Consider the following 24,519-nt stretch of genomic DNA (forward strand, 5'->3'; position numbering starts at 1 on the left):
TATGCTTCGGGTGCAGTGCCTCGCTGTGCTCGGCACACTATTTTATTCTCCCACCACGCCCTAGTCGGCACATGTCGGTTCGAAAAATAGTGAAAAAACTCATGTCGACCTCGCGACCTGTCGACCCAAAGTCTTGTTGACTGTTTCACCTGTACATTCTATATGTCGGGATTTTGTCCTTGTTGGTATTTTAAATGTCGGGATTTTGACTTTGTCAGGATTTTGTCCTTGTCTGTATTATGACCCATTCGGGATTTTGACCGTCGGGATTTTGACTGCATCCCGTTTCATTGTTGTCCAACAGGTATGGAAAAAAAAAAAGCTGCTTTGGTTAGAAGCAACTAAATGGATGTTAACTTACAGAACAAAGTACCGTATATACTCGAGTATAAGTCGACCCGAATATAAGCCGAGGGACCTACTGTAATTTTACCAAAAAAAAAAATGGGAAAACTTATTGACTCAAGTGGGACCCTCACTCGAGTATAAGCCGAGGGGGGCTTTTTCAGCATAAAAAACATTCTGAAAAAGTAGGCTTATACTCAAGTATATATGGTACATGGATTAGTGAAAAGCAGCTAAATCCAAGTTGTAAATGTAAAGGTGTCAATCCAATTAGGTGTGAGTTTATATCTTGAAATGTGCATACATTGCCCTATTAATGGTTGAAAAATGATAGACAATAAGGGTGACATTTAATAGGATGCGCTAGTTGAATTTGTGCAATATATAGGCAACAAAATGGCGTTTTTGCACATTTTGGCGAAACCTCTTACTTAATGAGCTAAGTCACATAAATCGCATATATTGTGACGGTTTTAATTCACATTTTTTTCACATCCAGATGTTTTCGCATTGAAAAGTATACAAATCACTTATTTAATGGAATGCGCTAACGAAAATCGCATTTCAAAAGTGTCTAAAAATCGCCACTGATGCAGACTAGGTCCTGATGAGCAAATTGACCCAAAAGCAACTTTGTACAAATGCAGAAATGGTTAATTTTCACACAGGTGTCCAGAATTTTATTCATAAACTCCCCTACATGTACCCAAACATTAAGGACACCTGTGAGGGTTTGAGAGATGGAGATTGTGCAGAGTGGTGTTGAGCTGGCTGTTTCTGACTTTGTTCATTTGGAAGAGCTGCGCAGGAGGAGGGAGGCTGCTGCGCGCCAGATCCAGGTACCCTGATTACTGTGAGTTTCACGTAGGTATCGTGCTAGGCTGTACCTGGACTCCCTCTCTGATCAACAGCTTGGGATGTTTCGGCTGAACCGCAATAACTTCTTGAACTTATATGAGCAGGTGAGAGATGATTTTGACCCTTATGGGGGTGCCAACAATGCAGTGTCTGCACTGCAGAAATTAATGTGTGCCGTCTACTTACTGACCACAGGCTCCACTAAGGCGGTGACCTCATGGTCGTTAGGGATCTCACAAGCCACTTTCTCTAAGCATTTAACTCAAGTGTTACTTGCTTTCAAGAAGTTGTGGCGCACATATAACGGATTCCCATGTTGTTAGTCTGAGTGGCAGGACCTTAAGTTGGCTTTCTATAGGCTCTCAGCATTCCCAAATGTGCTGGGAGCCATAGATTGCAGCCACATTGGGCTTCGGGCACCGCACGTGAGGGGACATGTCTAAGTCAATCGGTGTGGGCGTCACTCTCTGAACGTGCAGGTGGTATGTGATGCCAACCTCAAAATACTCAGTGTGGTTGCAGGCTACCTGGGACCAATTCCAGGACCATCACATGCCGGAGGGCTGGCTACTTGGTAAGTACATTTTAATTTATGTAAATGATTGGGCACTATGCATAGTGCTATTATGTGTTCATTTACATATTATACATTTATTGCACTCCTGTGTAGTATGAGAATAGTGTGTAAAGTTTAGCCAGAAATGTATCTAACCCTAAATCACTTTTAAAGGAGATGTCACTCTGGATAAAATATGGGTATGCTTGTTTATAAAACCACTAATTACCAACAGTAAGTGTACCCTGTACTATAGTGCATGTTTTTTTTACTCTGAAGTGACACTTTAGTGTGTTGTGTCTTTTGATATGTCCAATATATAGGTGTAATCAGTCCCTCTATTTTACCATACTTCTTTAATATAGTTTTTTCCCTGTTTTTCCCCTTGCTCATTTAAACCAAATGGACACATGCTACCATATACTGTACTGACCTCATTTTTTCTTTCAAGGTGACTCAGGATATGGGTGTCTCCTGTGGCTCATGACACCGCTGCATTCCCCGCAAGGCGTTGCACAGCACCGCTATAATGAAGCACATGTTGCCGCCCTTCGGGGTGCTGAAAAGTCATTTCATGTGTTTGTACAGATCATCAGGTATACTGCTTTACCACCCAGCAAAAGTAGTGATGATTGTCCAGGCTTGCTGCATGTTACATAACATTGCCCTCTCCTACCACGTTATGTGGATGTTGGCAATGCAGCAGTCGTGCAGGAAGCTGAAACTACCCAACCTACGGTAGTTAGGAGTAGGCAGAGGGAGATCTGATGCGTAGGGAGATCATAACGCAGTATTTCTCAGGTAATTGCATTTCTAAAGAATACTACCATGTGCCTTTTGTGTAAGTGTGTTTACATACCATAAACCATTTGCCATACATTATCACCAATATTTAGGGGAGTAGTCAGAGCCCAATGAAAGAAACTGCTTAACCTGAAGTATCCCTTGGTGATGACATGCTGTTAAGTAAATCTTTAAAATAGTGTATGGCAATTAAAAAAATGACCTAAAACACCTATATATTGTAACCGATTCGGTATGAAATGCCGATGGTCGAAATACCGATGCCGGAATCCCGACCGCTGAAATGCCAACAAGGGGGGCTGTGGATCTCTCCCCCTTGTGGGCTCGCTGTGCTCGCCACACAGCAGGCCCGGTGGATCGCTATGCTCGGCACACTATTTTTCTCTCCCTCTATGGGTGTCCGTCGGGATTCCGACCGCCGGCATATTGACCGCATACCATTGTAACACCCTAACTGCACATTACCATAGGATTACACCATTTAAGTTTAATTATTACAAATCATTACGATGGAAAAAAACATAGACACATGTTACTGTAAAGGAACGTCTTTACTAATGTAAGCAATGCTTGGTTTGTGTAATTACTGTTCCATAAATTGTCAAGAACACATTATGCATTCCAAAACTGTACTATAACAAAAATAAACCTTTGCATCTTTCAAAATCATTTTTTGGGAACCGGTGTATGCGCACAGCCCCCTTTGCCCCTGACCCCAGGCCACCCCTGGTTTGCACACTCCTACGTGGGGGGGAAGTTGGTGAGCCACTCAGTGGGGTACTTGACACACTGCTAATTGTGGATGTAGCTACACCTAATAAATTGAACTCTTGGTTATTTAATTGTGTCTGCAGGGCAACCAATGCAGTAGTTTGTGCTAATATAGCTTGTGTTTGACCATGTACATTTAGGATGGCTACATTATTGATTTGGACCCATAGGGCCTGGCTGATCTTGCCGAGACATGTGTCCAGGGTGGTAGCCGTTCTTACTTGTGTACCCACACTTACACGGACACTGTTGCCCATTTTTTTAGTTGCTGAAAGATATTTCTAAGGTATCCTTGCATATTGCCCATTTGATGGCTTTGCATCTCCATGAACTCTGTTTGTGTTTAAATGTATGTAATGAGGTTGTTAACTCATCTGCTGTAGATGGTGTATGGGGTGGTTGGGTGGGTGTGGTTTTCTGGGGTGTTCTCTTCCTCAGGTGAGAATTCTTCCACTTGACGAAGACTAATTTCAGTTTCATCTTCCATCATTTGTGTTGTGTCTGATGGTTGCACCAGAAGTTGCGATGATCCTGTGGAATATGAGAAATGGGTAAGTATACCACCATAATTGTGTAGTATGTGTCATATTGCATTTAAGGTGTGTTTTGGGTTATGCCACATAACAATGGGTACTGTACAGTAACACATGTACCCCTGCAAATACTTTTATGCTATGATTTTAGATTTGTCTGGTGGGTTTTTCACAGTATATAAAAATCCGTTGCTATGTAGTTGGTATCAATGAGTCCATGCCATGGGCAGCATATCTGCCATCACTGTAATGTGCTATTTTGGCCACCATTACCCGATATTACATTTGTTGAATGAGCATGTATTAATACTTAAACATGCTTCATAAAGTTATTTGAACAATGTAGTTGACATTGAACCTATATTTGGTTTACAGTAGGGTCCTGGAGTACATTGTAGTATAGGCTATTGTGCATGGTACCTGGGCGTGTGTACTGTATGTGTAATGGTTTTGCATTCATTTAGTTGCAGCCTCTGAATCCGGACATATGCCTCGGCCTGTGTGGGGTGTGCACGCACTTCGGGAATGTTGATCTGCAAACAAAATGGTAGACAGCCGTTACATATATTGCATAGACAGCATTTCTTACTAGCATGCAACATAATATGAATGCTGGTGTTTTACAGCAAATAAAAACCTTTTCAGCATTTTTGGGGTACATAAATCTATACAGTATTTTTTTATATATTTGTAAAAAGTTGGAATAAACACTTTTACTGTAGCTCTCATCTGCAAGTTTTAAAATCCCCTCTCCCATCAATACATGTCTAGGTACCTTAACTCGCGGCACATCAAGCAAGATTTGTCAAGTCCCAAAAACGCACAGGCAGTGGCCCCAACATAAACAATCATTCATACTGTCCCACAAAGAACACAAAAATAAAATAAATACACATTAGCCCCCAGGATGAACAAAGTACAGTGTCTGTGCCAGGCTTATCTGCTTGCTGAACACAAGAGAGACCTTATGCCAATGCCAACTCTTTTCATTGTGGAGTGCCCCAGGTTGTTAAAAATGTATCTCTGTCTCCGGCTGGAAACACTTGAGAACTGCTTAGTTGAAAAATGCTAATAATTTTGATCTCTTTAAGGTGCTTACACACTATACGATAATTTTAACCAATATTGTTCTTTTGGCCCTTCTGTAAGATATTCGTCAAAATATCTTTCATTGTGTATGCTACGAACGATGATGCACGTACCCGCCGGTTGTTCATCAAGGTTGTTCCTCAACTACTAGATTGTAAGCTCCTCAGAGCAGGGCCCTCTTCCCTCCTGTTGCCAAAGCCCTCTTCTCTTTACATTTCACTCACAGCTCTCCTATACTCAGACACTTAGCGACCATCTTCACCCACATACTCCTCTCCATCTTTGGCCACCTACCACTAGTAGTTCATTGATCAAATCCTCACTACAGTACTTACATTTAAGCTGTAATGTATATTGAATTGTGGCGCTCTTTTTACCTGTGCAATATTTTTGCTATTTATTTACGGCTATGTTAAGTTTTGTCTCCCTGTACTGCTCCTTTGTATGGTGTTGTGAAACACTTGTAGCTTCTTATAAATAAAACTATAATAATAATAATAACTGTTCAGAGCAGGGCCCTCTTCCCTCCTGTTGCCAAAGCCCTCTTCTCTTTACATTTCACTCACAGCTCTCCTATACTCAGACACTTAGCGACCATCTTCACCCACATACTCCTCTCCATCTTTGGCCACCTACCCCTAGTAGTTCATTGATCAAATCCTCACTACAGTACTTACATTTAAGCTGTAATGTGTATTGAATTGTGGCGCTCTTTTTACCTGTGCAATATTTTTGCTATTTATTTACGGCTATGTTAAGTTTTGTCTCCCTGTACTGCTCCTTTGTATGGTGTTGTGAAACACTTGTAGCTTCTTATAAATAAAACTATAATAATAATAACTGTGCGGGCAGGTCAATTTCGATATAAAAAAAAACAAAACCTTTAGACTGTAGCTAGATCTTTCATCTTATTGTTCAGTGTGTATGCTCCACATCTTTCGTTCAGGACACTGGGGAAGTTCAAAGAAAATTGGGTATCAATGTCTTCAGTGCACACATCGTCCTATGTGTATGCCCTTTTACAGAAATCTGCCTAACAACTGATCTGGATTTATTGGCCAAAATGATTATATTTGAACCTCCCTAAGTACCGGATTGTTCATCAAAAGCACCAGAGGTTTTTCATTGTGTCCAGATTTTCCATGCTACTTAGGAGGGTGCATACATAAAAAAAACCCTTCAACTTGAAAAGTATGAGTTTTGAATTTGATCGCAGGTGTACTTCACAGTGTAGTTTCGCCATGATTAAAGCTAATGTGCACCTGATTGGATGGAATGTGGGAATATCTCTGATGATCAGATTTAAGATAGTTAAGGTAAATGGCTGGAGAGGCACTGGCTAGTATCAGAGACACAGAAATAATTTGGTTGTGAAGTTTAACAAAAAAAAAAAGATATTTACACAAAAATCATATTTATAAACCTTTTTGTATTCTAATAAATTGATATACTCAATAATTTGGCATCTATTGGAGTACTTTAATATGCTTTGATTAAAATGTCCCTGTGGATTCATAGAAAACTGCAAAGAAGAGGACCACTTTTTATTGAAAAAGTAGGTCTTTATTGTACATAAAGAATGCAAAAACAGATGATAACAATTCTAACATATATAACGTGTTGCAGCACAGCCAAAACACAGTACACATGCAAACAGTATAGTACATATTATAAAATGCAGTACAAGATAAACTCACACTAAGGACCATACTATGCATTATAACATTAACATTACACAACAGTATACAAGGCTATGTGTGTGGAGGGTGAGGGAGGGGGAATCACAAGCCAGAAGCTTTTTTGATCAGACAGACACATAATAAGGGGAGGGCAATAAATAGAAAGACATCAACAAAACATCAGACATTGTGAAGTGAGGGGGAAGGGGCAACGGTCCCAAAGTCTTATAAAATAGTTCAAACAAGGGGAAAGGACCAGAAGAAGGAGGGTTTAGCACTCTACTCTTCTTCCTCAGGGCTATCCCTAATGGAATACTCTCTGAGTAGGCTGTGAACAAGACTGTGGCAGTCCTGTTTGGACATTCTCGACCTCCTCAGAATGGCAAACCACTAAGGGTCCTTATCACATTAAGGTGCCAGGCCTCCAGGGCTGCCCTATATGTATGGGTGCCAGGGAATAGTCCAAACAGTACTGAAAGGTATGACAGACAGTTCCTGGGCACAGAGTCTTTGAATTCAGTCTCTAGGGCATCCAAGAACAACTGTGCATAGGAGCAGTCCCCCAGAAGAGGTGCATAGATGTTTCCTTGTGACAGAAGCATCAGGGACAATGTCTGTACCTACACAAGATTTAGGAGTGCATGAATGACCATTGAGGCAAGCCCCCCTATATGGCCATCCATGACATGTCCTTGTGTCTATTTATAAGCCTTTTGGAGGCCACATACTCTTAAATCGGTTTCATAACGTCTTTGGCTCTGATGAGCTTGTGGATAGTTTTTGTCTTCCACAACTCGGGTTTCAATCTCTCCATATGGTGTTCCCTCACAAACTTGGACACATCCAGGTAGAACCATGGAATAGGGTAAGAGGAAGAAGCGGGATATGGAGTTTCCTGCAGAGCTGGCACAATTATCTAACAAAGTTCTGCGGATACAGTTACACAAAAAGAAGGATCTCAGCATAGTTGGAATATATGGAATGCCTTTTCCGCCTTTGAGGGGATCTTTTTACATAACAATCCACTTCATTCTGTCCATTTTTGAGCCCCAGATGAACTGGAAAACGGCCTGGGTGATGGCCTTGCAGATCATGGCCAGGCCTGGGTGGTGTACTGAAGAACGGGAAGAATCTCATCCCACAGCACAAGTGTTTTCCCTTGGTAAGGTCTCTTAGACTCCACAGTCCAAGTTTCTGATGCATCGTTGCAAGTCGGTTAGTTTCTACCCAGTTTGTTTAATCATTGTTGTCTCCAATTGTCTACAATGGAATATGCTGCACTATATAAGAAACTGTAAATAAATAAATAAAAGTCTTTCATCCTAGCACTTCAGGGCCGCTCCATCTCCACCGAACCAGACACCCAGGATTTTGATGATGTCTGGCTTGACAGCAAAAGGGAATGGAGCGGAGGACGTCAGGTGCCACTTTCCGAAGAACATAGCCTCTGACTTCCCAAGGTTGACCTTTGCCCCTGAAGCACGGCCAAAATCTTCAAAGAAGAGAACACCTCCTTCCCAAAATTTAGGCATAATTTTTCAGACAATTCCTTCTGCTGCCGCTAAACTCCGGAGGGTATGTATTACAAATATGGGTACAGTGTGCATGGTATGGGCCACCCTTGGATTCAGGGGCCCATGTGCAACGTGCACACTGCACCATTATAGATACGCCACTTAGGTTGTCATAATCTCTTTAATATGGAACAACTAAGCATTACTCAGGTTCTGTGGCTGGTTACATTTGTTTTTTTCTGGTTTTAATTAGCCAAAGCATTTGTGATGCTCAGGTGTCCTGCCGTAAAGTGATATTATGACTGCACGTTAACTACTCATTAGCTTTTTGGAGCAGCTGAAAACTGTAATTCTGAAGACGATCCTAGGGTAAAATGCAATCTATACTATACATCTGTGTATATTTTTATTGGAAGCAATATGTAAATCTAAAAATAAATATATAATCTACATAATGATTTTTTGCATTCAATACCCTAATGTGGACTTCCTTATTTCTCTATTAAAAAATATTTGAAGTTAGCAATTTATAAAACAAGTCAACTCATTGCCATTTGAACTAACTGAAAACTAGATATAATGTATTCATGTACAATGTGCATGCCTTTTACTTGCATGCTGTTTGGATATCTTCTGGCATGTCTTGATAATGACCCCTTGGGGTCGAAACATTGTGATTGGTGAGTGCCCCCAAAGATTCCTCAGCACTTTGCCCAGCAATCACATATATAGAATGGAGAAGTGGCACTCACGTTCTTTGTAGGAAAAAAGAAGACAATGCTTACTGCAGCTTCATATCAACGACCGTTTCGGTTCTTTTATTAACCGTCATCAGGAGAGAGAGAGAGAGAGAGAGAGACGATATAGAGGTGCGCTTCAGATAACCAATATAGCAGTAAACATAATTATTTGCTTTATATACCAAATAAAATATTTGGCTTAAAAAAATACTGTATTTATTTCTCTTTGTTCATACACTCCTAAAACATGGTGTCCACAAGTTTATCCACAGGTGGTTCGCATAAGTATTATAAGGATTATCTATTCATAAATTATAAAAATGGCGAGAAGCAAAAACCATACGTGTTTTGTCCTTTAGGACTTCATCAGGGGCAAGGTCAGTGGCTGATGAGTAAAGGATTTATTTTGTGAAATAGAATACTTCAAAGATAATAATCTATATATTGGTTCCATCATGGCCCAAAAAAGCAATAATCAATAAAAGAGACATTTCCATAAAAGGAACTCCTCTATAGAAGTCGCAAAAACACCTTGATTGGTATTATATTTAAGGAGGGATAAATTAGACAGAAAGGAGGACCACATGAGGATAAAACACAATTCTGGGCGATGCTATGTGTCCATTGATAAAGATCCTTCCTGCAACGCCCAAGGCCAGGAACTGTGTGGACTAATCATCTAATATATATTATAGAAAATATATTAAAATATAATAATATATTAGACCAGTGGTTCCCAAACTTTTTCAGTCCAAGGTACCCTTTGGGTCTCCAAGACTTTTACAAGGCACCCTTAAGCCAAAATAATTACCAAACTGTCCCTTTTTTTTTTTTTGTTAGGTCAAAACAATGCAATGTATGCAGTGCATACCTGGTCACTTGGACCCATTTAACAGCCCAGGCTTTCTATCAAGGTCGTGCACCAAGCTAGCTGTTTAACGCCACCCTGCTGACCTCAATACCCCACCCCTGTGCATGGCTGCGAGCGTGTTTGCAGACATGTGCACAGGGGGAAAAAAAAAACACTCACCATCTAATGATTTTTCCCCCTGCTCGAAAGTGCAGAGTAAGTCTAGACTTAGGGCTGCTAAGGCAGTGGTAAGAAGGAGGAATATGACTGGTTACGGCGGCAGGGTGTCAATCAATTTGCTGGTTGTCTTCATACAGACAGCTCGCGTATGCACACAGCGTACGTGCGCATGTGACGTCATCTGATTATTACACATGCAGCGAATTTGCAGCAGAATGGGTAACCCAGGTCGAGAGACCCGGGTCCTGTTCACTTGAAAGAGGCAGCAGCATCTCCTTAGTCAGAGCCGGCCTTAGGCATAGGCAAACTAGGCAATTGCCTGCCCTAGGGCATTCTACTTAAAATATTGCGGGTAGGAGCACCAAAATGATGATTGCTATGATGAGGGTTGATGGTGCTGGGAAAGGGGAGCAGGGTCAGAGGAAGAACTAGCGGCGATGCTAGGGGGCACCAGCCAAAATCTTGCCTAGGGCGTCATTTAGGCTAGGGCCGTCTCTGTCCTTAGTGCTGCCTCCTCCCCGACCCACCAGGTGAACGGCTGTGAACCCCCATCAGCACAAATGCTGGGTCCCACCCCAGGGTGCCATGGCACACCAAGCTAGCAGGTTAACGCCACCCTGCTGAGCTCAATACCCCCACCCCTGTGCATGGCTGCGAGCGTGTTTGCAGACATGTGCACAGGGCAAAAAAATCACCATGGAATGAATTTTCCCCCTGCTCGCCAGCGCAGAGTAAGTCTAGATTTAACGCTTAGCACACAGTTTGGGAACCACTGGCCTAGGGTCATCCCAAGCCTTGGGCCTGCCTAACATAACAGCAGTGCTATGTGGGGACTGGGAGACATGGGGCCAAGACACGCTGATGGGAATGACAATTCCTCCGATTCGGGTGGTGGAAGCCTATGACCGGTAATCTCTGATGTCATGTAGCTTGCACCAGGTAATGTGTGAATGCTGGAGCAGGGAGTGTGGTCATTTGGTGCTCTCTCTCTTCCCCTGCATTCTCCAGCAGCAGAGGTATCACCAGTGCCTACACTCTCCTAGTGGACACAGACCGTGGTCACTGCACATTAACAGCATGTCTGTTTGCCCAGGTCAGAGAGGAGAAACAGTGGAGAAACACTCCCTGCTGCCTCCGTGCACCCGCCCGGCACTCACACTCCCTCCCCGCCGCCTCCCGGTGCTGAATTGCACTGTGGACACCAAATTATACATGCGGCTGCTGGCTGACAGGCTGCATCTACAGACACTGGCTGCGGCACCCCAGTTACAGCGCTGCGTCACCCCAGGGAGCCACGGCGCTCAGTTTGGGAACCACTGTATTAGTTTAATCATCTATTATACAATAATATATTAGATGATTATTGTATATTAGATGATTAGTCCAAGTAGAAGATTGTGCTTGCAATAAACATATGTTTAATGTAAGCTCCAGTATGCCATCCTCCACTTGAACTATATTACTTCTGTGCTCTAGCACCAGGACAAGAGTTTCTCTAGGAGGTATTTATCAAAGCATGGAGATAGAGGGCCAGATGTACTAAGCTTCAAAAGTGATAACATTGAGAGTGATAAACAACCAGCTCCTATCTGCCATTTCACAGGATGTGTTTGAAAAATGACAGGTAGAAGCTGATTGGTTGGTGGTTTATCACTCTCCATTTTATCACTTTTCATGGCTTAGAGAAACTTGAGAGATAACGTGCCAGGCAATCAACTTCTTCAGTAACTTAGGTACTTATGTAGTAACTGGGCTGCCGATTTTGAAATCGGGTCCATTGCATCGCACCGGACCATATCGCATGCGATGCGATGGACCGGATTTTTCCATAGGATTCAATGTTAAAATGGACTGAGTCCATTTTAACATGGAATTCAATGGGAAAAGGGGTCCTTTTCATACCCCTACTATCCAAGTGGGCATGGAGTTGGAAATAAACCTGTGGCGAGCGTAGCGAGCCACCGAGCCCGAAGCGTGGCGAGCCCAGCGAGGGGACACAGAATACCGACACAGAATACAGTCACAGAATACCATTCGCTCGCCACGCTTCGGGCTCGGTGGCTCGCTACGCTCGCCACAGGTTTATATCCAGCTCTATGCCCACTTGGATAGTAGGGGTATGAAAAGGACCCCTTTTTCCCATTGAATTCCATGTCCATTTTAACATTGAATCCTATGGAAAAATCGGGTCATCGCATGCGATATGGTCGTATGCGATGCGATGCGATATCGCATCGCATCGCATCTGATTGTATGCCTTAACTTAAGGCATACAATCAAAAAATCGGCAGCCCAGATACTACATAAGTACCGTAACTTACATTTTATTGGAAGGGTTTGGTAAAAAGGTAGGAGCTGATTGGTTGGTCCTTTACCTCTCAAATTTTAGCTAATTTATTTTTATCCTATCCATGTTTGTTAAATCTATACTGAAATAAAAGTTGGAGATGTAAACGTAAACCTACAACAAATGCTAAATCTTCATGAAGATGATATAGAATGCTATACCACACCACCCTAAACTAAAATCGTGACTACTCCTGTGATGTGAAGTGATGAGTGGTTCTGACTGATAACATATTCTTCAACTGCATCCAACTTAGAGCGATATATTTGATTATCTCCAGCTCCACCTGCTAGAACAGGTAAAATGAAAGCGCACATGAACTTTCGGTTACATGTATTGTTTTTGCTGAAGTGGTGTCTTCCCTAACAAAAACATGTCAAACAGCGGAGATATTTAGTACAAAGAGAAATATGACCAGATGTTAAAGGGAATGTGGTTCAGTATAATTAAAAGGCGTTTTAGGTTGTGAGGCTTGAGGGAGAGTAAGAGGCGGGTGCAGTCAACATCAAACATTCCATCCAGATCCCTTCTACACTTCAGTTTCCATTTTCAGAAGTTGGATGAAGAGGCCATGCAGCAGGAACTTGCCAAAGGGCATAATTGTAAAGGGAGATTCCCGGGTTTCATCCTGTTCTCTCCTCTCTAATTATACAATAACACAATGCGGCCAATAGATATCAGAAAGCCAGCTCTGTAAATATCATTTTCTACATGCGCTAATTAATGTAATCACCTACTACTTGCAAATAACAGTGGTTGTCGATGTGTGTTATAATTTTCACCGTCTTAGACAAAGGCAACAACTAGAATTTCATTCACCTGGTCCATCTACTACTAATACCCCAAGATTTGTGCTATCACTGACTTTTAAGTACAGTAAAGGCCATTAGTATTCTTTTTTGTGTGCTTCTCTCTGGAGATAAACTTCACGGTGATAAAATCACATCATGGGAAATAGGTTTGGGTTTTCGTGGCATCTTAGTTTATTTTATTTTATTCTAATGAAAAATCTGTTTTTATAATTTAGGTGTTTACAGGTGTGTCTGTTTTTTATTATAGTAAACAATTAGTTCATTATACAACTTTGAAAACGAGTAGACTGTATAACAAGTTTATCTTGTCGGTTAACTCTATAAAGAACTAGTCTACAAGTTCAGGAAAAGACATAGCAAACAGATGTTTGGCAATGCAGGCCATTGTGTAGAACATTTCATATGGTAATCTCCAGATCAAAGACTTTCACTGGTTACAAATTTCAGTACAAGAATGATTGTTTTAAATGTGATAAATTAGGATTATCTTGGTATCACTTACTGGAAACCTTGGGTCACATCATTTGTTTTTGAATTCCTTTGAAATTTTACCATTGAATACATGATACAACTTTTGCTTCACTCTTATGGGGCCTACACATGGGAAGATATCAGAGCATTTTTTAAGCGATATAACTAGATGGGTATGGATCATTAGGCCACCAGCATTATGGTCGACAAGCATTAGGTCGACATGCATTTAGTTCAACGTGAGTTAAGGTTAACATGCAGGAAGGTTGACATGGGTAAGGTCGACATTGAAAAAGTCAACATGTTTTTTTTTTTACCGGAATATAAACACAGTCAACATAAACACTAAAATGTAGCTCTAAAAAAAAAAAACAGTAAAAAACCCCATGTCGACCGAATGACCCTGTCGACCTTACCCATGTCAACCTATTGACCCTGCCGACCTTCCTGCATGTTGACCTTAAGCCATGTCGACCTAACTGCATGTCTACCTAATGGTGTCAACCATCATGCTGGTGACCCAATGACCGAATCCCCACTTAGAAAATTTCCCTACATTTCTACGTGTGTAGGGGCGATAGCGATGGGTGGCCCTGCACGTCACTATCACCCAGCAATTAATATCCAGCAGGCTGGATAAATCTAGTTAATTACCGGTCAGGGCCAGTGTTCTTACCGGAGAACACTTGCCCTGACAGATCGCTGATACATTGCTGTGTGCCGAGCGATCTTGCTAAGGTTTCTTAGGCTGTGTACACACGGGGACGATTATGTCTAATATCGCGGGCAATATGGTCACTGAGCAACCATATTGCCCGCGATGGGAGTGTGCACCGGCGATATATCGCCAGGTGCACGCTCCAGTTTTCTCTCCCATAGTGATCGCTGGTCGCAGGAACATGCTCCTGCGACCAGCTGATTTTCTTTTTCATCAGCGACCATCTCTGATCGCTGATGCAAACGGGACCCTGAGCGATATATCGCTCATCGCGAGCACTATATATCGCTCAGCGATATATCCCCCAAGTGTGTACGGGGCATCTCTCAGAACACTCAGCAAATCCCCCCTGTGTAGGCCCCATAAGTTTACAATTTTTTTCCAGCACCTACATATGTTTTTTGTTTTTATTTCCTCTTGTACAGTAATATTAATTTAGCACTGTCTTAATATATTCTGAACTCAGAGCTGGTTTAACTATTTAAAAACAGCTGTCGTGCTTCATTTTTTAGATATTAACTATTAGTGGCAACTCTGTGCTTGGGTATTTCTGAAATTTCATGGTGCAATTATGTATAACTAGCCCTTTTTGCAGATCAAACTAGGGGTATATTTACTAATGAGTGGTTTGTCAAAGCTACAGATCATTGGTGGTTTTGACCAATACAGGAGTTTTAAAATGACAACAAGAATCAGTGCTAAGCAAGCCTGATTTAGCATTGAATTTGGGGTACTTGTTTCCTAGCACGGTGCCAGCGATTTTAATTGTATCCATCGGGTCCAAAAAAATCGCGTCCATCGCATCGCATGCAACCAAATCGCATGCGATGAACGCGATTTTTACATTGGAACCAATGTAAAATGGTCCCTGAGACCCGATTTTACATTGGGCCCAATGTTAAATGCCCCCCAGACCCCAATTTGCATTTTATACCCACCCTGATGGGTCAAATGCCCCCCCATTGTTAACTCCACCCCACAATGAACGCCAACCAGAGGCGTGGCGAGCGGCGGCAGTACGCGTCCTCCGACCTTTTCATACCCCTACTATCCACGTCGGCGTGGAGTTGATTTTCTATAGTGTGGCGAGCGCAGCGAGCCACCGAGCCCGAAGCGTGGCGAGCGGAAGCGCATTACTTCACAGGTATTACGCGTGCGCTCGCCACGATTCGGGCTCGGTGGCTCGCCACACTATATAAGATTAACTCCGCGCCAACGTGGATAGTGGGGGTATGAAAAGGTCGGAGGACGCGTACCGCCGCCGCGCTCGTCACACTTCGGGTTGGCGTTCTTCGTGGGGTGGCGTTAACAATGGGGGGGGGGGGCATTTAACATACAAATTACCCATCAGGGTATACAATAAAAAAAAAAAATCGGGTCCATTGGCCCATTTAACATTGTTCCCTATGTAAAATCGGGTCCATCGCATTGATCGCATTGTATGCCATTATAATGGCATACAATGGACCCGAATTTACATAGGAATTTAACATTGAGTACAATGCATTCAATGTTAAATCGTGTCGGTTGCATCGCATGCCATTATAATGGCATGCGATGGACCCGATTTTTTAATTGTCGGGAAAAGGCTAAAAATAGCCATAAATTGTGTTGGTCGTGTCCATCGCATACCTTAACTTAAGGTATGCGATTACCCACGATGGGCGCCGTGCTAGGAAACAAGTACCGAATTTTGTTGCTGTTTTAAAACTATTGGACAAAGTCTCAGATGTTGCGGCATAACTACCAGAGGCAATGGAGTCTTCTGCCTCTGGGCTTCAAGCCCTGAAGGGACACCTGCTTGTACAGCAGCATCTTTGTGGTTCACAGTGGAATCGAAGAGTGATTATTGCTTAGAAGCAGTCCTTCACTGAAATGGCAGATACAGGCATGCAGGAGACAGCAGAGCGGGTGGGTGGATGTGGTTTACCCAGGGGGAACACGGGACAGAGAGGGCATATGGGTGCTGGTGGGCATGTCATAGATCATGGGCAGGTGTGTGGCTCTGAAGCATGACCTTTAATATCACTCTGCATAGCTGCACAGCATCTTTTCCTGGCAGCATCTGAGCCGAGCACTGCTCGTGCTCATGGCTGTCAGGCAGAAAGGGATGAAATATGCATTGCAATCTAAAAATCCCAGGAATAGAATCCCAGCCAAAAGTTCCAAAATACCAGTATTGGCACTCTTAGCTCCATATCCGGAGCCCTGCTAACATATTGAATAGATGACCATCTGGTACTGCTAAGCCTGTGCTGCAGCAAGCACTGGTGCACCCAACACTGCTGCTGGACTGAGATATGGGACCCACCAGTGAACCCTGCTTCTGCATGCTGAAGATGGCTGAATCTAATGAGTCTGTCCCTGACCAACTGGCTGTTGTCTCACAGTGTATACATACACACACTAATGTTTTTAATTTGGGTGACACCAAAAATCAACTTGTCTTCAGGCACATGGGAACTTACGCTACTGAACATTCCGATTGATTATATCTGATGTATAAGGGGCACCTACATAAGGCTGTGGTGCAAGTCCAGTTACTAACAATGATGCGCTCATCTTCAGAGAAGAAAACGCAGTGGGCGGAATAAGCTTCCACTTTTAGGCACACAAATTTTCTGAACACCGGTGGATTTTCACATTAGTATAAAAACCCATTCTGAGAGCGGGATGTAATAAAGGGAAAATGCGGTAAATCCTATGTAATATTACCCGGCCGCATGGATTTCGCCGGGCAGGATATTGCAACCTTTGGGTGGCCTATGGGCAACCCCGCCGCCTCGCCGACCCCCCCTTTCCCCCCTCCTTGGGTTTACCTTCTTGCAGGTCCTCCTGGACCCCGGAAGGTAAGCCCTTCCTCCCCCTAGCAACGCAACCGGATGTCCTTCCTGCTGCAGGGGGGAGGAGGAGTCGCCGGGGACAGCCTGCTTAGCTGTCCCCGGCATGAAGGCAGTTCAGGTGGCAGGGAGGAGAAGGAGAGTACAGGTATCGCGGGGGGTCTCTGTTACCGCACCGGCGGGCGGGCAGCGAAGAGCGGCAATGTATATTAATACATCCCACCCTTAGTGAACAGTGGGCCTAATTCAAACTTAATCGCAGGGCAAATTTGTTCTCAAAATGGGCAAAACCATGTGCACTGCAGGTGGGGAAAATGTAACATTGCAGAGAGAACTAAGCTGGGTACACACCTACAGATTTATCGGTACTTATGTATTATCTGGGCTCCCATATTAAATGCACCCCATTTTTTCATACCCCTACTATACAACTACGCATGGAGTTGATCTTATATAGTGTGGCGAGCGGAGCGAGCCACCGTGCCCGAAGCGCGGCGAGGGGACGCGGTCTCATAAGAAAAATGGGAGCCCAGATATTACATAAGTACCGATTTATCTGTCCAATTTGTCTGGGGAGAACAAAACTCTGGTAATGTATGGGAGCATATAACAATCAACCATTCGCTCTCAAATGCTGGAAAATGGATAAAAACGACTGTATAAATTTGTTATATAAACTGGATTTAACCAATTTGTCTGAATGCCTATTGTTTCATTTTCAGTGTTTGGAAGCAAATGTTTAATTCTCATATGCTTCCATACATTACCAGAATTTAGTTCCAACCAGCCCAACCTGACAATCGATCTGTAGATGTATGGCAAGCTTCACTCTCTCTTCACATGTTATATTTGCCCCCAGTGCCGGGGCGCCCCAGACCAGGGGGGAGGGGGGCAACATAGCGTCTGAGGGTGTGTGGGGGGGGGGTTTAGTGACCACCACTCACCTCCATCCAGGGGTCCCTGCTCCCAACTACCGCCCCCCCCCCCCCAGCACTGCCTAGTGGTGGTGCCGGCCCTGTTTGCCCCATCTGCATTGCACAGGGTTTTGCTCAGGGTTGCCTACCTGACCCTCTCCTTCAGGGAGAAAATGCTCTGTTCCTGCACCTGGTAATGTATGATTGCCATCACCTGTGGGGAGCTAGGTAATTGATAAGAAAGTTGATTCAATTCAGTGCCTTCATACACTACCAGGGAAGCCCAGGAACAGAGCATTTTCTCCCTGAAGGAGAGGGTCAGGTAGGCAACCCTGATTTTGCTCATTTTGAGAACAAATTTGCCCTGCGATCCCATCGGAATTATTCCCATACAAATATGGTTGTTTCTATGTTCTGGATCACCAGGTGCTTATTTTATGAATTTAGGAAACGATTTCCCAAACTCTGCCATTACAGTCCAGGTTTTAAGGTGGAGCACAGGGGACTTGATCAGTACCTCAATCAATTTGATTTAACCATTTGTACTCAAGCATGGATATACTTAAACCATACCTCCCAACATGACCCTCTCCAGGAGGGATACAATGCTCTGCTCCTGGACTTCCCTCTTGGTGTATGATTGCCATCACCTATGTTGAAACACCTAAAACATGGTTATGGATGAGAGCAAATGACAGTTGTAAATGCTGGAAAACTGACAAACTGTCACTCATCCATAACCATGTTTTTGTTCCAACCAGCCAGATCTGAAGATAAATCTTACTAGTGTATGGGCTATGGGTGTATGCTTATCGTTAATATCCATCAGAAAAATAAGTCTTTAGGAAAGGCTAAAAAACCTCACCCCATTTTTTTCTTGAACTCATTGTCAACCTAAACCAAATAATACTGTGTTGTTTGGATAATAATGATAGCATTTTAGCCATAGATCAGTACTGTACTAAACTACAGTAAATGTTAACAGTTCCCAAAGAAATATAAGCATTTACCATAAAGTGTAGAATAAGAGAACGTATATTAACAGGAGACTGCAAGTTTCAGCACTTTTCTACAAATACACTGTGATAACTCCTTTCCAGTTTTTTTTGGCAGCGAAGGAGGACAGGTGGGCGCCTTCAGGTGATATGTGTGGACAGATTGATTGAATTATTCCACCCCAGGAGATTAATGTGTTACCTCAGCAACCTGTTCACATTCCAGTAACCCAGGCACATTGTTTAAGACAATACTTTTTAATATTCACGTCATTAGGTCATATTGAAGCATGTGGATATACAAATGTAGTAATGAGTCCCTACAGATGCTGTTTTGTTTTCATTCTTGCATATTTAACCATTACTTAAAAAGCTGAAACTACTGGGCATACTACTAGGCTTTTGATATATGATGACAAATGCTACATGTTTGTAATATTTAAGTTTACATATACAGTATGTTTCTGAAACTTTTGTTATTTATGCAATCTGAGGATGTTGGAAACTCTTTTTTTAGTACTCACTGTATATGTATCAGTATAATTGCTGATTTCTTGGCTGCTCTCTCTGGGGCGGTATGGGGGGCATGGTGGAAGAAGACGCCACTATAGCCACGCTGCCGCTATATAACTGCGAGATTATGGGGGGGGGGGGGGGCATTGCTAGGATGATGCAGTGCACATAGAGGGGTGGTGGAAAATTCTTCACTATTCTCCCGGGGTGCTGGGAAGGATGGTCACCCAATTTTCACGAGACTTCCAGCCAATCCAGAAGAGTAGGCAAGTACGACTTGAGGGTTTGAAATAGTGGAGACTTCTGTGTAGCCAATTGCCAGTTGGTCTGACTGCTAGGTGCAGGCTCATTTTATCGTGGTAATAGAGATGTGCAGTTCGGTTTTCCAGAGATCTGAATCCACTCAAATTTTGTCTATCCAATTCAAACTACAACCTGTTCCGGATCCTAGCTGAATAGAGTTCATTTTCGACTCTTCTTGCGATTTGGAATTTGGATTTTTAATTTGAATTTCGGGTTTGGATTGCAAAAGTTACATGATTTTTAGCTATCTTTATTGATTTTTAGCAATGATTATCAATTTTCTAACTTGATCTTAAACCAAACTGGAATACGAATATAACCCAAAGGGTGGTTTTGCAAAATCAATACATGAGAGAAATTAGAGCCAAAAACATGTTTGTACATGTGTGGCTCAAACTCTGGGAACTCTGCACATGTTACCTCTGCACCACCTGCAGTGCACATGGTTTTGCCCATTAGAGAGAGTTTGCTTTTGCAAGCCAACCTGAATAAGGCCCTTAATTTGTTAGACAACTTTATAAAAATTCATCTAAAATTGTCCTAAAAACAGTATTAGAAAATTGTTGATAATGACATATTAATAAATAAGCTAGTTTACCTTATCAAGTGTTCAGATCTTTATGACCCGTTGTAAAGAACTTGATAATGTACATTGCAATCTGGTTTGTATACATCCTAAAGGAAAGGTTATTTGCAAGTCATCAGTGCTCCACCTCACCACCTCTGGCGGACTCCCCATTGGACACACAGCCAAATAGAGAGCCTTACAGCATCCCAAGAAGCAATCACCTGGTAAGATGCAACAAATAATAATAATAATAATAAAAAGCCTTTCAGCTATTCTAACACTATCCCATAGACGTGTGTGGATCATTAGGTCGACCACTATTGGTTATCACTTATCAAGCAAAATGTGGACACATGAAAAAGGTTAGACAGGCATTAGGTCGATATGACTAAAAATTGCAAAAAAAAAAAAAAACAGACCTGCTTCTGGCAGGTGAATGCACAGATCAGTGAGTCCAGTATATTTTTGGATTGAGGGAGGAAATCTGAGTACCTGGCGGAAACCCACGCAAGTATGGCTGCCGAATCTGCAACAACTGTATGATGCTATGATGGATTTGGACATTCCCTAATCATAGTTAATCCATTCCATCAACAATTCAGGGTGTTCTTGGAGGTAGAAGTAAGCACTTGCGGTCCAGGTAATGGCCATTACGGTTTGTTATATATTATGTAATGGGCATTACGGTTTGTTATATATTATGTAATGGGCATCATGTGTGGCCTTATGTGTAATTGGCAATACGGCATGTGGCTTTATGTGTAATGGGTATTACAAAGTTTTCTAAAATGTGCAATGGGCATTACGGTGTGTGGTATAGGGCAGTATTCAATGAGGCTGATTCGCCATGTTTTATGGCGATTTTGTGCTATTTTCGTGCTGTAAGGCGATTTTTTTGACTAAAAAGGTGGATCACCCTATTCAATGACCAGATGGCGAATACATTTCTAGGTTTTTATCGCCATGATTCACCGAGTAGCAATCGCTATCTTTTTATGGTGAAGTGGAATATGAACTTTTAAAATAAAGTGTTTTGTTTTTTACATTTGGTGTCAAAAAATCAGGAATTTTATTCTGAGGAGGGGCATGCTATTTTTATTCATGTGCTGTAAGCTATCCCGAGGGGCAGCCTGTGCTGCCTGGCTCCCGGGGAGCCCACCTCCCCCCCACAAACGTTCTGGGGCAGGCAGGGAGACTTCCATCTCCCTGCCTGCCGCCGTCCTCAGGCTCCCTGCGGCATCGCCGCAGGAGTTAAAATTCGCCGGTCAGGGGCAGTGAGCCCCTGACTCGTTGAATACTGCCCATTATGTTAGGCCGTGCCCCCTTATCACCATACAAGAGCCCTGTCTACTACAGATGGGGGTGGGGCTCGAAAAATGCTCTTGGTCCGGGCACCGTGGCACCTACCTACACCACTGTGTAGCTAGCGGGGGGGGGGGGCGGAGAGGGGTGAGGGGCGGACCCATTAGCATATGTGAATGCCCAGCATTCTGAGCCTTCTCATGCAAATGAGTCTGTGACATGGGCACCGGGGGTGGGCAGCTGACATCACTGGACGTCAGCTGCCCGCCCACTTCTTTCTGAACGTGCACACATATGCACGGGTGCCTCAGAGCACATCATTCGATGGTAGCCGACCCTCGAATGATGTGGGTGTTCCGTTGCAGGCTGCGAATGGATGTTTATGTAAAACATCCATTAGCAACCAGTGTGAAGGAACGCGCCTTGCAAATAGTCGGCTGGCGTACCACCATTCGCAAGGCGGGGTTAGGTTGACTGGAATGGATGCAAATTTGCATCCGAGCGAATAACCAGACTAACCGCCTTAATGTGCAGGAAATTGTCAGTGTGTTATACCACCAATAATGCCTGTGTACCTTTTTTGCATGTTTAATAATATAAAACATGACTATATGCAGTGAAAGCTATTACGATACCTGCTTGGGGCAGCATTTAAATTATTTTAAATTGAGATTATGTAATTTTTCCTTTTTGCTATTTGTTCTTTTACCAGTCACCTATATTTCTCTGTAAAAATAATCAAAGCATAAAGGGAAGGGAGTGTGTGGGGACTAATAACCATGTATACATTTCTACTAATGCCTGGGGCAATGGCAGCTCTAAATCTGTTCCTGTGTACAACAGGAAGGAGCACTAATGAACTACTTCCTCAGACTGCACTGTATCTGTATTATCATAGTGTAATCTCTGGGAAGCCGGTCTGACAATACTCCCAAAGGGGAAAAAATAGTGCAAGCATGTAACAAATCAGATATTTGTTCTCATTTTTCCCATTTGTATTAAACCGATCATAGTATGCTATGCTTATACGTGCGTTTTGATTCTGCATAAATCATGTAAGCTACAATTTGAGATTTTGTAAACTATACTCTACCTATACAAGGAGATATATATCAGCATTACTCTAACCCTCCGTTTCTTTGAGAAGATATATGGCAGCCGGTAGGGTAATCAAGAAAGGCGTGTGACCAAGGTGCTGGGCCCTGCATATGAATAGCAGGGCAGTGTTGGATTAAGGGGGGTATTCTGGTTGATACGCTCGGATGCGAATTTGTATCCTTGAGAGTGAACCAGATTGCGCCTTGCAAATGAAGGTACAATGGCCTACCAGTCACAAGGCGCATTCCTTCGCACTGGCTTCAGAGGGAAGTGGGCGGGCAGATGACATCCAGTGATGTCATCTGCCCGCCCCCGTGTCATCGGCCTATTAGCATAAGAACTCTCAACGTTCTCATGGGAACGCCCATGAAAAGCTTCTAATGGGCCGTCCCACCGCCCAATGCCCCCCCTGCCCTCCGTTCGCAAGGATGGGTGTGTGCATCCTGTGAACAGTTTGTTTGCAGTAGTTGCACACACCCAGTGCAGGCACATGTGCAGAAATGTGCATATGCTAAGCGAAAACATTGGCCCCATGCGAATGCACACGGCCGTGCGAACAGACCAGAATAAGGTCCTAAATCTGCAGGAAGGCCAGGGCACTTATATTGCATACCTCCCAACTTGGCTCATGGTAATCTTGGGACTTGTTGTGGCCGTGAACAAGAAAGAGGCAGGACCATGGATGGATGGGGCAAGGCCTCGGGTAGAGGGGGTGTAACCATGCAATACGGCCCTCACTTAGTGGGACTGTCCCACTGTAAATGGAACAGATGGGAAGTATGAGATAGGGGACCTACTCCCACACTGGCAGACCTACCTTCTTGCCAGTACCACCCCCATAATCTGTCCCGACACCATCTCATCTCACCAGTCCTTATATGTCTTCCAGATTGCTGCTACTACCCATCAAGCAGCCCACCACCACTCTGGTTCGCTCCAGCCAGGGGTGGCCTGGGGTGCCTTAGCCCTGTGACATCCTTCTAATCTGGCTCTGTAGCGGGCTGTCTGGATGGCTCTGTAGCGGGTTGTCTGGAATGGCCCTATGTGACCAGCAGAACTGTTCCATGTTTCCTCTTTCCACTTTTAATTGCTGATGGCCCTACCCTCTGATGCAAAATGATAGGTTCAGGGGTGGGGATGGCACAGGCAGCAGTGAGTTCTGAGTCCTGATATGCTGCTTGAACAATTCAGACTTGCAGACAAGTGACACACAATTGCCCTCACACAACATTGATATTTGGATATTTATCCGTTTTCCAAGTTATATGTATCTAACCGTCCCAATCCATCCACTTGTTGAAATACTTTAACCATCATCATCACTGTACACTTATGATACCCATACACTAGGGCGAGTCCATGCCGATTTTGTCACTTTTCACCCTATTTTGGTGATAAAAGTGTCAAAGTCTCATGTGTTTCACATCACGTCCAATGCAATGTGCAGTCCTATGCGCATCGCATCAGAGCCTGAAGATGAAAAGTGCAGCCACTATATATTTATTGCATCGCCAACCCTCCAGCAGGCTTGGCTGCGATTGCATATATTTCATATTATGCAAAAAGACTGCAAACAGGCCCTTATTCTGGTTCACTCGCAAAAGCAAATTCCTTCTCAAATGGACAAAACCATGGGCCTTATTCTGGTTCACTCTTAGAGGCAAATTACCTCTTAAATGGACTAAACCATGTGCACTGCAGGTGGGGCAGATGTAACAT

This window comes from Crinia signifera, chromosome 2 (genome assembly GCF_055691185.1).
Source record: "Crinia signifera chromosome 2, ASM5569118v1, whole genome shotgun sequence".
Taxonomy (NCBI): domain Eukaryota; kingdom Metazoa; phylum Chordata; class Amphibia; order Anura; family Myobatrachidae; genus Crinia; species Crinia signifera.